Source organism: Nicotiana tabacum, chromosome 7 (assembly GCF_000715075.1).
Source record: "Nicotiana tabacum cultivar K326 chromosome 7, ASM71507v2, whole genome shotgun sequence".
Classification (NCBI taxonomy): domain Eukaryota; kingdom Viridiplantae; phylum Streptophyta; class Magnoliopsida; order Solanales; family Solanaceae; genus Nicotiana; species Nicotiana tabacum.
In genome coordinates, this window is record NC_134086.1 from 15,986,704 (window position 1) to 16,004,701 (window position 17,998).

Genomic DNA, 17,998 nt, shown 5'->3' on the forward strand with positions numbered 1-17,998 from the left:
GGGTTTTAAACCCTAAACTGAACTTTTTCCTTTCAGTCAGCATTAGGGTTTTAAACCCTAAACTGAACTTTTCCCTCTAGTCAGCACTAGGATTTTAAACCATAAACTGAACTTTTCCCTTTAGTCAACATTAGGGTTTTAAACCCTAAATTGAACTTTTTCCTTTCAGTCAGCATTAGGGTTTTAAACTCTAAATTGAACTCTTTCCCTTTAGTCAGCATTAGGGTTTTAAACCCTAAACTGAACTTCTTCCTTTTAGTCAGCATTAGGGTTTTAAACCCTAAACTGAACTTTTTCCTTTCAGTCAGCATTAGGGTTTTAAATCCTAAACTGAACTCGTTCCCTTTAGTCAGCATTAGGGTTTTAAACCCTAAACTGAACTTTTTCCTTTCAGTCAGCATTAGGGTTTTAAACCCTAAACTGAACTTTTCCCTTTAGTCAGCATTAGGGTTTTAAACCCTAAACTGAACTTTTCCTTTCAGTCAGCATTAGGGTTTTAAACCCTAAACTGAACTCTTTCCCTTTAGTCAGCATTAGGGTTTTAAACCCTAAACTGAACTTCTTCCTTTCAGTCAGCATTAGGGTTTTAAACCATAAACTGAACTCTTTCCCTTTAGTCAACATTAGGGTTTTAAAACCCTAAACTGAACTTTTCCTTTAGTCAGCATTAGGGTTTTAAACCCTAAACTGAACTTTTCCTTTAGTCAGCGTTTGGGCCCCAACCCTAAACTGAACTTTTCCCCAGTTAGTCAGTATTAGAGTTTCAACTCTAAAACTGAACTTATCCCCAGCTAGTCGGTATTAGGGCTCCAACCCTGAACTAAGCATTCATATCTTCCTTCATCAATTTTATGAACTTCTTGGCGAATAATTCATGAAATTTTCCTAGTGAAACTGGGGCAAAAAATTTCGTTCGTTTGTTTTTCCGCAGGTCTAACCTCGAGCCACACGGATCGAAATGACCCACGAGATGAGTCTCAACTTAGAATCTAAGAAGAAAAAGACAAAAAGAAGATGTCCCGAGATATTCGGAAAGGCGAAAGGCGAATCGTTCAAAGGTTTGATCAAGGTCCCGAGTTCTACCAACCCCGTCCTATTCAGTATCGCAAAAATAAATAAATAGGCGCCTACAACTTGCAAGCATCAAGATTCAGATCGGAGTCTACAAGCAGAATCAGCTAAGACCCAAGATCAAGTCGCAAAAGAATCATAGATAGGAATCTTGTAACTAGCAGTTGACATGCATATAAGTGTTTAGTTCAGTTTCAATTTTTATTTGGTTGTAATAAGGCGGTCAGTAAAGCAGCGGTGACAACAGCAACAGCAGTAACAACAAGCATTGCAATCCCATGGTAGTCCCAGCTACCCAAAGTTTCCCGAACTACATTAACCTGATTCCCCTTTAGCCAGGGATATGTAGGAAACCTTTGAAGCAGAGGTTCGGTTAAATCTTTTTCAAAAAAATGCTTCACACGGAGTACTCGGATAGGCAAAAATCGCTCACTTTATCTTTGCGCGAAAACCCTTCGTGTCTTCGGGCAAAGAGGGGCAACTGTAAGTACGTGATTTTTGCCCTATATGAGAATTACTCCCAAAAATTCAAAATAAAATGATTTTCCTTGGTGTGCAATTTTGAGTATTTTTGTGATATTTTTCGTATTTGTCTGTGTTTGCTTATTTGTTAAATTAATAAAAAATATAAAAATATGTCGCATTTTGCATGTAGGATTTAATTCTACAATTGTTAGTAATTAAATTAGTTTTACAAAAATTAAAATTACAAAAATAGGCATCTTTTGCATTTTTTAGCATTTAATGTCCAAATGAACAATTTTATGCTTAATTATTACTTAATTGTGCGTTAATTGTTATTGGGAGTTAATTTGCGATTTTATAACTTAATTTAGTTCTTAATAATAATTTAAGTATTTTTATAATTTAGTTTTAGAAAATAAAAGAAGAAAAGATAACAAAAATACAAATAAAAATCGGATTGGGCCACTTCTTCAATTTTCAACCCCAGGCCCAAACAATTGTCCACGACACAGTCCACTTCACACGGGTAGACCCGGTCTGCCCCATTAATCCAATACCCAACCCCTTTCTTCATTTTTTGGTCTAAACACAAAAACAAAACAAAAAGAACAAGACAAAACCCTAAAAAACTAAGGAAATGATCCGCCTCCCCCCCCCTTGGTTGTCTTCTTCTCCATCACCCAAATGAAGACCTCCCATGGCTGCCTCACCATCATCTTCTTCTTCGCGTACCCTCCGCAATCCGCCATTGTCACTACTTCCTCTGCTTCCCGTTCCACCTTCTTCTTCCTTGACCTCACCTTCTTCTTCTTCTCCGCCATTGTTGCGTCGACCATTGTTGCTGCGTCGACTGCCTCCCCGTCGTTGTCCACCACCCATCACCTCCCTCACGTCCAAACACCTTCGACCAAACAGTCCCCGTCAACCACCAGCTTCCCCCTCGTCGTCACTATCCAGTCGACGACCAAACAACCACCAAACGCCACTGCCCAGACGACCCCTCGCACCCCCAATGCTCGAACCATCGGACCACCCTGTCGAGTAGCAGCTGTTGATGTTGCTGCTGCGTCACTTTCTTCTCCGGCAAAAACCCAGAAAACGAACAAGAACGCGTCACCTCCGAGCTACTGCTGTCCGCCATGGCTGCTCCCCGTCGTCGACCTCCGGCTGCTCCTGTTCTGCCTCACTTCATCTTCCTCCGAGCTACTGTTTCATCTTCTTCAGCTGGTGCTTCATCCTCCAGCTCCTCCGTTCCGCGCTGCTGCTTCAGCTTCCTTCGTCCTCATCATCCATGTCGCCGCAGCTTCACCGTCGTTACTGTTGCTACTGCCTTCCCTCCATTGATGAACCAGTCAAGCCCATCACTGCTGCCCGCACCCCAGCTCTTTCACGTAACCAAACGAACCCCCCCCCCCCCAACTGCCGATAATGCCTCGATATGGTTTCGTTTGTTTCTTAGGTTCGTGTTCGTCGACGTTTGGTCGAGCTTTGGTCGAGCTTTGGTCGAAGTTCATCAAAACAGTCCATACATATTCGTGTCGATTCGGTTAGTAGTTTTTGAGTTTTATTTTGTCCGTATTTCGTTTGGATATTTTCGAATCTGAACTCGGCAAATTTTTGTTTTGTTCATGTCTATGTTTAGATATTTAATTTTTAGTTCATGTTCATGTGTTGTTTGTTAAATTAATTTTTCAAATTCCAAATGAAAGATTAATTACTTGTTTTTCATGTTTATTTCATGTTTGTATTATTGTTGAAGTGAATATTTGTTAGTTTAATGTTTGTTAGATTCAAATTGAAATTTAATTAATTATTTCTTCAATTTGTTTCATGTGTTATGTATTTTCCAGAAAATATTAATGTTGTTTGAATCGTTAGAATCCGTCATGTTTGTTGCTAAAAATAGATTTAATTCATGTTCATCTTTGTTTGAAGTTCATGATTAAATCCAGTGATTTAATGTGAGTTTATGTTTGTCTTTGATTTGTTAATTTAGTATTTTTGTTGTTTGTATTGTTGTGTTCTTGCTCATACATTCATGGTCTAAATTAACTAGGATTGGTTCCCGATATGGTTAATTCATTCCATTAATTTTGAGTTGTGTTGTTCATGGTGTTCATATAATTGTTGTTGAAGATTGTTGAGAAATTGGTCATCTTGATAATATTTTGGTCAAGTTATGATTAATTGAGTGTTTAGAGCTGATGGGGGTAATCTGGTAAATTGCATTGCATTCGGGGGTAGATCTGTAATTGCAATAAGGTCGGAGGGGTAGTTTGGTAATTGAACATTATTTCAATTCTTTATGTTAAGCATGGGGGACAAAATATAATGAGGTGGTGTTTGATATAATTGTTTAACATAATAGGACAAAACATAATGTAATGGAGGGGAATATTGTATTTGTTTATGTTAGGCATGGAAGACAAATTGTAATGGGTTGAGGAATCTTGTACTTGTTTAATGTAGGCATGGGGGACATATTGTAATGGGTTGGTAATGTGGCATTTATTTAATGTAGGCATGGGGGACAAAGTTTTAAAATAAAGAAGACATTTGATAGTGGGACAAAGCATGCCATTGGGGGAATAATTTGGGTTTAGGAATTCAAGGCAAGGTCTTGCTATAAATATAGAGTCATTTCTTGACATTAAGGGACTTGAGAGTTTTGAGAGGGATTTTTGGGGGAGAGAAAAGGAGTTGAATATTATTGAGAGGATTTTTAGAGAGAGTTGACAGATTCTTTTTACACTTGAGAGTTGACATACTTTTATACTTGAGAGAGTTTGTGATAGTAAAAGAGAAAGACAATTTGAACTTTCACTCGAACAATTCTGTTTGCTTTTCTTCGAGTGTTATTCAAAAGTCAGAAACTACTGCATCTCGTATCTTTTCTCTCTTCTGCTTTGACTATGATTGTACTTTTGCACTGCTGAGTTTTCAATCTGTTACTGGGTTATTCTACTGGTCGTTACTGGTTTTGCGGTGTTGCTGAACCTGCTGTTGCCGCGTTATTACTGTTGCTGACTCCTACTTCTTTTGTTCTTGTACTGCTGTTTCCAGGTACACATTTGTACACTCTTGGCTTGAAGCGAAAAAATGAAATATTAATCAGGCTCCTGTTCCTGTTGAATTCTTTTGTTTGGATCTGTGTTTGAATATTAATTTTCCTCTCTTTGTATAAAAATGTAGTCGATTAATTAATGAGTAATGAGGCTGCATATGTATGATTTCTTCATCTAATAATGCTAGTTTAAATTACTTGAAGAATAGTTAATCGGCTTTGATATTATTGTGTATCCCTCTCATGTTCCAGCATTAGTAAATAATAGAATATAAAAATGAAAGCAGTTTTTCTTTGTACAAACTCGATCGCAATTTTCCAATCGCATTAGCCGTAAACTAATAACTAATAGGTTACGTTTTCAGCATGTAAATAATTAAGAGATTTTCTTTTATTTTTAGAGACGAACTTAATAGAAAATATAGTCACTATAGGTTTATCCTTTAAAATAAAAATGAGACGAGCCTCGCCAAATGAATCACAAATCGCCGGGGCCCTCAATAATTGATCATAATAAATACTTAGAATTTGGGATGGACTGTTTAGTGAATTCCACTGCCTTCCCCAAAGATAATAACGCGTTAGACTTTTTTAGGCGCGACTTAATTAAATTACATTCTTAAATTCGGGTGCGCATTTATGTGACCCAAATTCAAATCTCAACGGAGTCGAAATGTGTTAACAACTACGGGTGCATTGATTGTGACGTGGTTCGAGATGCATTTTCACGACGTTGCAATTCTATAAAAATAAATGATAATAATAAAAGCGGTTTAAACTTAATAAAAGCACATAAGTCACAACATGTATTTAAATCAGATATTTAGCCATTATAACAATTTAAGCGACCGTGCTAGAACCACGGGATTCTAGGGTGCCTAACACCTTCCCTCGGGTCAACAGAATTCCTTACTTAGAATTTCTGGTTCGCAGACTTCATTTGGAAAAGTCGAAAATTTCCTCGATTTGGGATTCAAGATAAACTGGTGACTTGGGACACCAAAAACCAAACCTTTTCCAAGTGGCGACTCTGAATTAAATAAATAATCCCATTTCGAATATTGTCACTTAAATTGGAAAAAACTCCCTCGCATTTTACCCTTCGGGGCGGGGCGCGCAAAAAGGAGGTGTGACAGAGAGGACAACCCGCTTTTCCCCGAGTAAGATGTGCGGAGCCGTTATCCCCATCTTTTTCCTAACTCAGGTACTTCTCTCTTCTGTTCGTTCGAGGACGAACAATTGTTTTAGAGGTGGAGGATGTCATGACCCAAAAGGTCATCACTTGTTTTAAAAGTAAATTCTACATTCTGAGGCCTTAAAAACCTCTTTCGGCATCACCACGATTTGTTTGCGCAGTCCGGGTGCGTAGCCAAAAAGCCATTATGTGAAAATCTATGAAAAATAATAAATTTTTGACTTTAAAATGAATCAATTTGACTTCGGTCAACAGTTTGGGTAAACGGACCCGGGCCCGTAATTTGACAGTCCTAGAGGGTCTGTAGGAAAATATGGTACTTGGGCGTATACCCAGAATCGAATTCCAAGGTCCCAAGCCCAATAAATGAATTTTTGAAAGAAATTATTTTCCTGAATTAATTAAGAGTTTTTGAAAGAGAAATATGTTTGAAACCATTGGTATCGGGCCCTTATTTTGGTTCTGGAGCCCGGTACAGGTCTTATATATGATTTGAGTCGAGCCTGTGAAAATTGGTAAGAAACGGATTTGAAATGATGCGAATCGGACCTTATTTGAGAAATTTGGCAAGTTTGAAGTTCTTAAGAAATTTCATGATTTTGATGCTAATTTTATAGTTATTGATGTTATTTTAGCGCTTTGAATGCACGAGAAAATCCGTATTATGTTTTTAGGTTGGTGTACATGGTTGGTTTGGAGCCCCGAGGGCTTGGGTGAGTTTTGAATGGGCCACGGAGTGGAATTTTGACTTAGGATGTTGTAGATTTTGAACTGATGTATTGCAGGCTTCGCATTACGAAGGCTATGTCGCAGATGGAAACTAGCCCAGGCCAGCACTATCTCGCAAATGCAAGGTTCCCATCGCAAATGCGATTCCGTCCAGCTACTGCCTTAGTCGCAAATGCGACTCTTTTATCGCAAATGCGATTTCACATTTGCGAGAAGTCTATCGCAAATGCGAAGAAGACCGGAAAATCTACTTGGTCGAAAATGCGACATTTTGTTCGCAAATGCGAACAAAGTAGAGGTTGGGGTTCGCAATTGCGAACCCTGGTCGCAATTCTCATATCTACAACCTGCAATTTTTATACTTAGCCAAAAATCTCCCCTTTTTCACACTCTTTCTAAACCAAAACACTCTTGGGCGATATTTTAAAGACAACTCTTCTTCCAAATCGATTGTAAGTCAATTTTAACTTGTTTTCGTCAATCATTAACATTTCTTCACATGATTTCAACTCAAAATCAATGATTTTCATGGGAAAATTGGGTGTTTTGGGTAGAACCTAGGTTTTTCAAAAATTGGGGATTTGGACCTCGATTTGAGGTCCGATTTGAAAATAGATTATATATTTGGGTTCGTGGGGGAATGGGTAATCGGGTTTTGGTTCGAACCTCGGGTTTTGACCACGTAGGCCCGGGGTAATTTTTGACTTTTTGGGTAAAACATTAGAAAACTCATTTTCATGCATTAGAATTGATTCATTTAGCATTTATTGATGTAATTAAGTAACTTGTGGCTAGATACGAGCAAATTTATGGTGGAATCAAGGGGTAAAGCGATAGTTGAGACGTGAATTGTGTTCGGGGAATCGAAGTAGGTGTTTGGTCTAACCTTAGCTTGAGGGATTAGGAGTTATGTCCTATTTGCTATGTGTTATTTGTTGAGTACGACGTATAGGCATGGTAACGAGTATTTATACGTTGGTATCAAGCATGCCCGTGAGTCTTATACTATGATTAATGTGACTCTGTTTCGTATTGTTCATGCTCTATATGATAATTTCTATTGAGGAATATGACTTGTGGAAGTATTATTGTTAATTGAGCATGGTAGAGCATTGGCTCAAGTTGAGAATTGAATTGTTGAACATTGTAGAGCATTGGCTCAAGTTGAGAATTGAATTGTTGAACATTTGTAGAGCATTGGCTCAAGTTAAGAATAGAATTGTTGAACATTATAGAGCATTGGCTCAAGTTGTGAAGTAAATGTGAAAGAAGAAAGGAGAGAGAAAATCATGATATTGTCTCCCTTGCCGGGATGTTATTGTTTTGATATTGTCTCCCTTGCCGGGATTTGATTGTTGTATTATTGTTCCCTTGCCGGGGTGTTATTGTGATTTCATTTATTTCCTTGCCCTTATTTCTTGTGATTGTTGTTTGGGTGACGAAGAGTATTAAAGCACGAAAGGTGATGCCGTGTATGATTTGTGAGGAAAGAGTGTAAAGCACGAAGGGTGATGACGTGTTGCACGATGTACCATTCAGTGCCTATTACATTAATTTTATGGTGAGGATGAGAGTAAAATCTCGAAGGGTGGTGCCGTGCAGTTTATGTTGATTCTTATGGTGAGGACGAGAGTAAAAACACGAAGGGTGATGCCGTGCACTTGTCCTTGATTTTCCTTATTCTTGCTGATAATTGAGTTATGTTGTCCTTTACGTTTATTTACTGATTTGTTGTTGGTACTTGATTTTATTTCGATGCTATAGATTTCATTACCCTATTTGCCTTGTGTTTGTTTCTTGGGTGAGGAAGAGTGTAAAGCATAAAGGGTGATGCATATATTGTTTTGGTGAGAGAGTGTTAAAGCACGAAGGGTGATGCCGTGCACCTATCTTTGTTTTCCTGATTTTTATTGATAACTGAGTTACGGTTTCTCTACATTTAATTGTGGGTTTCCAATTGATACTTGTTGTACCCCGCAGGATGATCTCCCCTTCCTATTTTCAATTGAACTGTGGTGATCTAATATTTATTTATTGTTGTTCTATTATTATTCAATGTCCCCGCAGCATGTTACCCCCTCCCATACTTGACTGTATATTACTGTTCTTTTTTTTCCTTTTATGTATTTAAACTGCACAGGTTTATTTGGTAGTCTAGTCCTAGCCTCGTCACTACTTCGCCGAGGTTAGGCTAGGCACTTATCAGCACATGGGGTCGGTTGTGCTGATACTACACTCTGCACTTTTTGTGCAGACCCCAGTGTTGTAGACTTCGAACCGTAGTGAGATTATTGTTCTTGGTTCATCAAGCGATCCGAGGTAGTCTTGGAGGCGTCCGCAAGCCTTAACGTCTCCTTCTACCTACTATTCCTGTTTCTTTCATGTATTTCCAGAGACAGTGTTGTATTTATTTCTTTCAAACTTTATTTGTAGTACTCTTAGACCGTCTGTGAAACTGTGACTCCAGTTCTGGGAAGTTTTTGGTTAAACAGTTGTATTGGATTCATGCTCAGCTAGTTTATTTTTTTTCTCCCGCTTAATTTAAATTCCGCTGTTTAAAAGTTAGTGCTTCATAATTGTTAAAGAATATAAGATGGGCAAAAAGGTAATTTGTTCAAACAGTCAACTTGCCTAGCTCACACTAGTAGGCACCATTACGACTCCCGAGGATAGGAAATCCGGATCGTGACACAAACATAAATAAATTTTCCTGCTCAAGAGTAGCAGATTTAAGATATGCTTGACTATATATATATATATATGTATACCTTGTAAGTTTTAGATTTCTTCAGGTATATATCTCTCTCAAGACATGAGAATCATCCGGAATATCAATGCCTATCTTTTTTCCAATCTCAATTAGTGAAGGAAACGCCACTTCAAATCCTATTGGCATATGCACAGCATTTTCATCTCCAATCTTGCTTAAATTCTCTCTGATAAACGACATTCCTATCCAAAAACAAAAGAAAAGCCAAAAGAAAATACTACATATAATGATGAATGATAACATAAAGTAGTAAGCAGTGACATCATTACCTAGTTCTCTTTTGTCAATGTGCAAATTCCAAGATTTCAAAGCAATAACACAGGCCAATGTGTTGATGATTCGATCGTGAGCCAAAAAGATGGACTTGTCACCCCACGAACATTCAGCAAGTTGATTGTTGGCAATCCATTCAAGACTTGAAGGGAATTGAGGAGTATCGCTTCCATTAATGTCTTTCACAAGAGCAACCCAAGCTGTGTCATAAGCTGATATACTTATCTCTCCATCATCCATACTTTGCAACATTAACCGGACGGCATAAATATGTTGCTTTATCTTATTTGATCTGTACACCTTTTACGTAACATCATTTTCCGATTATAAACAAAGACATTCAAGAATATGTGTACTCAAAATAGAATGTAATTAAACGTACTTATGAAAGCGTAAATAATTTTTATGTCATATATATGTATTTTAATATATTGTAGCAGGTAACTAAGTTTTATTTTTCATATTGTGAATCTCACTTTTTATAGATAGTTAGATGCAGTATCTCATAGGTGAAATACTGTATCTAGCTAGTGTAAAAGAATATATATATATAGGGGAGGAATTAGGTGCAGTAAAGGCGATTCAATGGAATCCTTCGTGGAAAAATTAAGCACGATGCAAATAACTCATAAGCTATTCTTTTTTACTCCCTCCGTTTTAATTTATGTGAGCTTATTTGACTGAGCACGGAGTTTAAGAAAAGAGAGAAGACTTTTGAATTTGTGGTGTAAAATGAGGCACATATATATTTTGTGTGGCTATAAATCATTGCATAAAAGTAAATTGTTTCCAAATAAGAAAAGGGATCATTATTTTTGGCATAGATCAAAAAGGAAATAACTTCACATAAATTGAAACGGAGGGAGTGAATCTCTTTGTCATAAGAGAATATACTAGTGTAGCGGTAAAGGGATTGCGTTATATATGTCACAGATTCACATTCCACTTATGATATTTTAGTATTTTCTTGAATCTCTTTAATAAAGTTTTGGCTCGTCATAATTTAGACTTAAGGGAAAAAGAGATTTTCTTTATTGGCCGAACCACCTCTTGTGTTTCTTCTTCTTCTTGTTGTTCTTCTGCACTGTCTACTTCTTCCACGTTGTCGTCCCGCTTGATAACTGCCAAACCATTTTTAAACACCTCTTTGTATTCTACGTTTTTATTTTTTAACAAATCAATATTGTCATTGTTTTTGTCAAAAAATAAAATAAAAATACAGATCAAAAAGAAAGGGAAAAAAATCTAGTCGATACCTTGTGCGCGAGGTCTTGAAACCGCATTGCATTGCAGATTGGAACTGAAAAGTACTTGTTCTGTAGAACACCCGTTGGCTGTAAGTAATTGTTTTGTACTTAAACTTCCAATATTTTTTCTAACAATAGTACTTCTAGTAATTCTCAGTTGAAAAATCGACCCTATATACTAGTATTCTAAGGACAATAATATACAGGATGCATGGTTTTTTCAGTAATGCATCAATGTGAAAGTTAAACCTTCATAAACCAAAGCGATACAAAAAAATGATGGGGGTGGGGGTGGAGGTGGAGGCGAGGTTTAATAAAAGCAAAGCTAACCCCTACCCCAAAGAAAAAAGAACAACAATTAATATTAAGAAAAAGAAGAAGGAGATAGAGTAGTAAAACTAGAGCTCACTTTTAAAGAACTCATGAGGTTGACTTGCAGAAGAATTCGGTGCGTAACGGCGGGGGGTGAAGGAGAATATTCTGAGAGAAGAGGTCGTCGTGGTTAAGTAATATTGACAAGACATGTTTATTCAATATCTTTCTCACTTTTTTTTTGGTTGCTCTTCTTTAGAAAATGAAGCAAAAAGCTAAAGAAAAATAGAAGAAGAGGAGGAGGAGAAGGAGGAGGAAGAAGAAATAATTCTATTTCCTGCTTTCTTTTTGGGCAGCTATATATGTTGTAGTTTGATATGAGAATGAAGCTAGAGGAGAAGTCAGGGAAAATAGTGGTTAAATAATGGGAGTGTGAGAGAGGGAGAGGTGAAGCACACAGAAATGACTTTCCAAGAGATTCAATGGGTACTTGATTGGGATCATCCAAATTCATGAAAATGAGCGCACCCTTTGTTGATATTAGATTACAAACACAGACCCAACACAGCGGAATATTAATAGGAACATATCTTCAGCCATACTTGTTTAAGTGATGTAGAGAATTGTCTTTAAAATCTTTAGCAGAAAACCTAGAAAGCCTTTTAGTCTGTGTCTATCGCAGATTGATGGAGTCACCGGCGTATTTATAGGTAGGCTAGGGACTCCTAGGCAAATATTTTAGCCTTAAGGACTTCTCCATAAATTATAATTACTCTAGGGACTCCTAATATATGGTAATATTTTTCCATCAAAGAAACTACAATATATGCATAACTACAGAATATTATCTGATATATTATTTCCTTTCAGAGACAAGGTAAATAATTTATTACCTTATATGTGAGTCACACTAGAAGTCTCTAGAAGTGACGGTGATTTCTAACATTCTCCCACTTGGCCCACATACTAAAATCATATAATCCTTTATGAGAGATAAACATATAATATGGCCATAAACTTTATCACTCAACTAAAAGTTATGCAACAATCACTTTAACTAGAATATATTATTACACGAATCATGGCTGTCATGCTTTTAAACAAACACTTTGTTCCATGTATTACAATGCACAATATATTCTAACAATGTCTAACAACTTTATGAATGAACTTAATATAAGTCATTCATAGTCCAACTTTATTGATCCAATGATCACAAATAATACATGAAAAACCAAAAGTGTGCACTGTCATGTATATCAAAATAAACATAATGTCTAGACAAACTGTTAGAGAGCAAAGCAAGAATAAATTGAACTACACTACTAGAAATCCGGAAAAAAGCGACCAAACTTTAGCGACCAAAATTGGTCTGTGGGAAAAAGCGACCAAAGTTGGTCGCTAAACTAGCGAAAATAATAAAATAAATAAAAGAAACAAAATAGCGACCAAGGTTGGTCGCTACTTGGTTGCTATATTAGTCAAAATGTTGACTGGACTGGTCAGACTTTCTTGGTCAAATATTTACTGAGATTAGTGACCAATGTTGGTCGCTAAAGTGGGATCCACCTACAAAATTTTAATAATTATACAAAATTTTAATAATTATATTATTATTTTAAAAAAATTATAAAATATAAATATATATAATATAAAAATGGCGACCAACGTTGGTCGCTACTTAAAGGGTAGGCAGATACCGACCAACTTTGGTCGCTTAAATGGGGCCCAGTTATACAATTTTAATAATTATATTATTAATTTAAATATTATATGAAATATAATTAAATCTGATTTAAATATAGTAGCGACCAAAGTTGGTCTCTATTCAGGTCAACAATGATCAAAATTAAAAATCACTTTTGTATTTACTATCTAAATAATATAAATATAAGCCGTTAATACTTTTGTAATACAAGGGATGAATAGTACTATGAATCGTGCATGTCTCTCTCTCTCTCTCTCTCTCTCTCTCTCTCTCTCTCTCTCTCTCTCTATATATATATATATATATATATATATATATATATATATATATATATATATATATATATATATATATATATATATATATATATATATACTTACGCTATATTATGCACTGAGTATAAGTCTATTAGGTAATATTATATCGAATATAGCTTACATATATAATATATATATACTTACGCTATACTATGCACTAAGTATAAGTGTATTAGGTAATACTGTATCGAATATAGCTTATATATATATATAATATATATACTTACGCTATACTATGCACTAAGTATAAGTGTATTAGGTAATACTGTATCGAATATAGCTTATATATATAATATATATATATACTTACGCTATACTATGCACTGCGTATAAGTGTATTAGGTAATACTGTATCGAATATAGCTTATATATATATATATATATATATATATATATATATATATATATATATATATATATATATATATATATATATATATATACTTACGCTATATTATGCACTAAGTATAAGTGTATTAGGTAGTATTATATCGAATATAGCTTTTATATATATATATATATATATATATACTTATATATATATAATATATATACTTACGCTATACTATGCACTGAGTATAAGTGTATTAGGTCATACTGTATCGAATATAGCTTATATATATATATAATAATATATATATATACTTACGCTATACTATGCACTGCGTATAAGTGTATTAGGTCATACTGTATCGAATATAGCTTATATATATAATATATATACTTACGCTATACTATGCACTAAGTATAAGTGTATTAGGTAATACTGTATCGAATATAGCTTATATATATAATATATATATACTTACGCTATACTATGCACTGAGTATAAATGTATTAGGTCATACTGTATAGAATATATAGCTTATATATATATATATACTTACGCTATACTATGCACTAAGTATAAGTGTATTAGGTAATACTGTATCGAATATATCTTATATATATATACTATATATACTTACGCTATACTATGCACTAAGTATAAGTGTATTAGGTAGTATTATATCGAATATAGCTTATATATATATATATATATATATATATATATATACTTATATATATATAATATATATACTTACGCTATACTATGCACTGAGTATAAGTGTATTAGGTCATACTGTATAGAATATAGCTTATATATATATATATATTATATTATATACTTACGCTATACTATGTACTAAGTATAAGTGTATTAGGTAATACTGTATCGAATATAGCTTATATATATATATATATATATATATATACTTACGTTATACTATGCACTAAGTATAAGTGTATTAGGTAGTATTATATCGAATATATATATATATATATATATATATATATATATATATATATATATATATATATATATAGCTTAAATTGAATTAAAATCCTAAATTTATACTACATATATATATAATTTTAAATTGAATTAAGAGTAATATAATTTTTTTAGAAATAGCGACCAACTTTGGTCGCTATTTCTAAAAATTCAAAACTGATTTACCTACCAAAATAGCGACCAACTGTGGTCGCTATTTTTAATTCCAGAGTGTCAAAACCGGGATCCCCTCCCATTCTTTCTAAAAATTTCCCAAAATCTCTCTTTTCTCTCTCACACTCAAACCCCCCCCCCCCTTCCAACTCCCAGCACCAGAGGACCCACCCACGCCACCAACGACCACCGCCCAGTTGTCGCCGCCCCGTCGCCGTCACCTCTGCCGCTGCTGCGTCTCTCTCCTTCTCTACCTCCTAAAAATTCTAGGTTATAATTACAATTTATATCTTTTGTGTAAGCTTATAATATTTTGTTTATTAGCTATGAATTAGTTTCAAATGACTAGTGTTTCAATTGATTATTTAACATTGTATTTTATAGAAACCTAGGATTTAGGTTGTATTTATCGTTATTTAACATTTTATAAAAATCTAGTTTCATTTTAGTTTCATTGTATTTTGTTCTTGTGAATTGAACTTGTAGGATATAAATTGAAGCTTTTATGTATGACTTGAACTTTTTAGGATATGAATTGAAACTTTTAGGATATGAGTTAAACTTTTAGGAAATAAATTGAACCTTTAGCATATGTATTGAACCTTTAGGATATGACTTGAACTTTTAGTTTATGTTTAAACTCGTAGGATATGAATATAACTTTTAGTTTTTAGGTTTTGTTCTTGTGAATTGAACTTGTAGGATATAAATTGAAACTTTTAGGATATGTGTTGAATTTTTAGGATATAAATAGAAATTTTAGGATATGAGTTGAATTTTTAGGATATAAATAGAAATTTTAGGATATGACCTGAACTTTTGTGGATATGAATTGAACCTTTAGGATATAAATTGAACTTTTAGTTTATGTTTAAACTCGTAGGATAAGAATTGATGAACTTTTAGTTTTTAGGTTTTGTTCTTGTGAATTGAACTTGTACGATATAAATTGAAATTTTACGATATGACTTGAACTTTTTACGATATGAGTTGAACCTTTAGGATATGACTTGAACTTTTGTGGATATGAATTGAAGGTTTAGGATATGAATTGAACTTTTAGTTTATGTTTTGGAATTTTAGATTGTCGGAGGATTATTAGAAGAGGTTGATGACGTTATTAGACATGCAATAGAACTTCCACCAAGAATAACCAAGACACAGTACCTGGCAAAGTGTGCCTTTAATTGTTCTTCTCATTAGCGATAATGATGATGAGAAGGCAATGGCATGTGTTTCAAATATTGATGGTGTAGGTAGGAATTTAGTATTTTCTAAGTAGATAAAAGAAGAGCTTATAGAGTAATTCTGTACTTCATTTTCCATGAGGAAAAGAAGTTTAATTGAGAGTGACAAGGTGTAAGCACGTGATTTTTGCCCAATATGAGAATTACTCCCCAAAAATTCAAAAATAAAATAATTTTCCTTGGTGTGCAATTTTGTGATATTTTGTGATATTTTGAATAATTATTTGTATTTGTCTGTGCATGTTTATTTGCTAAATTAATAAAAAATACAAAAATATATCGCATTTTGTATGTAGGATTTAATTCTATAATTTGTTAGTAATTAAGTTTGTTTACAAAAAAATAAAAATTTACAAAAATAGGCATCGTTTGCATTTTTAGCATTTAATGTCCAAATATACAATTTTATGCTTAATTATTACTTAATTGTGCGTTAATTGTTATTGGAAGTTAATTTGCACTTTTATAACTTAATTTAGTTCTTAATAATAATTTAAGTATTTTTATAATTTAGTTTTAGAGAAATAAAAAGAAGAAAAGAGAGCGAAAATATAAAGAAAGTCGGAATTGGGCCTCTTCTTCGATTTCAAGCCACAGGCCCAAAAAATGGCCCAATCTTCCCAAACGACCCAGTCCATTTCAAACCGGGTCAACCCGGTGCATAACCCAACACCCCCTATCTTGCATTTCAAAAAAAAAAACAAAGCAAAACAAAACAAAACAAAAAAAAAGAAAAGGAAGAAAACCCTAAAAAATCCCTCTCTCTCATCCGCCCCCCCCCCCCTTCTCTTTCTCTCTTTTCTTCTTCTTCTTCAAGCATCCAAACACCCCATCCATGGCTGCCCTTCCCCCACCTCTTCTCCTTCACATACACACACACAACCACGGCAACACAACACACACACACCCGCCGCCCGTGTTTCTTCTTCTTCTTCAAGATCGCGAGTGTTTCTTCTTCTTCAAGTTCACATTGATCGTTGCTTCTTCTTCTTCCTCACTTCATGATGCTGCGTGACTGCTTCGTCCAGCATCTACTGCTGCTCACGTTTTGCATTGCTGCTGCCCCGTCCGGCATAGCTTTCACGGTTGTCTGCTACCTCTCCTTCAAGCTCTTCGTTTGTCCGTTCGTGATCGTCTTCGGCGTCAAATGATTTTGGTGCGATATTTGTTTCCGGGCAGATTTGTTTCCGTTCAAGTTCGTCATTGTTTCGATCCGGTTAGTGGGTTTTTGAGTTTCATTTTTTGCCCGTAATTTGTTTGATATTTTTCGGATCCAAAATCGATAAATGATTCAATTCTTGTTTTGTTTGTTCATCATTGAAATAATTTTTTTTTAGTTTGTTTATATGTTTGGTTGGTTTAATTTTTAGATTCAAATGAAAATTTAATTAATTGATTTTCAGTTTATTTCATGTTAATTTAATTTTTGCAAAAAAAAGGAATTGTTAGTTTAGGTTTAATATTGTTAGATTTAGTTTAAATCGCTTGAATCCGTTGTTTGTTTAATATAGATTTCATTCATGATCATGTATCTTTGTTATATTTTTTTTTGTTGGATTTAATTAAGAAAGATTAATTGATTATTTGAAGATTAGTGATTTGAATATGTTTATTTGTTTTGTTTAAGTTCAATTCGAAATTTGAATAAAGTTTGTTATTGTGGTTGAATCTTTTCATTCATGTTCATACTTTATTTGATTGATCTTGAATCCGAAATTTGTATAGTTTGATTTTCTTATTTCTTGTTTATCATTTGTGATTATTTCTTGAATTGGTCTCATAATCTTGTTTAAAGTTTAATATAAGAATTGTTTGTTGTAATGTTGTTAGAGTTGATTTTAAGTTCAATATTATTGAATTTAAGAATCTAAATATACTTGTTTGATTGTTGTTGTTTAAATCCGAAAAATAGGTTTGTTGTTGCTAAAAATATTATTCAATCAAATTTTAGTTGTTCTTGGTTGTTCAATTTGTGTTCATGTGATTTGTTGTTGAAATGTTGTTAAAATCATGTTCATGTGATATTGTTGTTATGATGTTCATCCGTGTTCATATTGTTGTTTGAACATTGTTAGAAATTGATCATATTGTCTATATTTTGGTTAAGTTTG

General features: G+C 34.2%; 1 pseudogene; it reads right to left on the reverse strand.

The window, feature by feature from the left end:
* The window catches only part of LOC107786029 (ent-copalyl diphosphate synthase 1-like), a 110,865-nt pseudogene extending 99,190 nt beyond the window's left edge, over positions 1 to 11,675 (reverse strand).
* Positions 11,676 to 17,998: the final 6,323 nt, after the last annotated feature.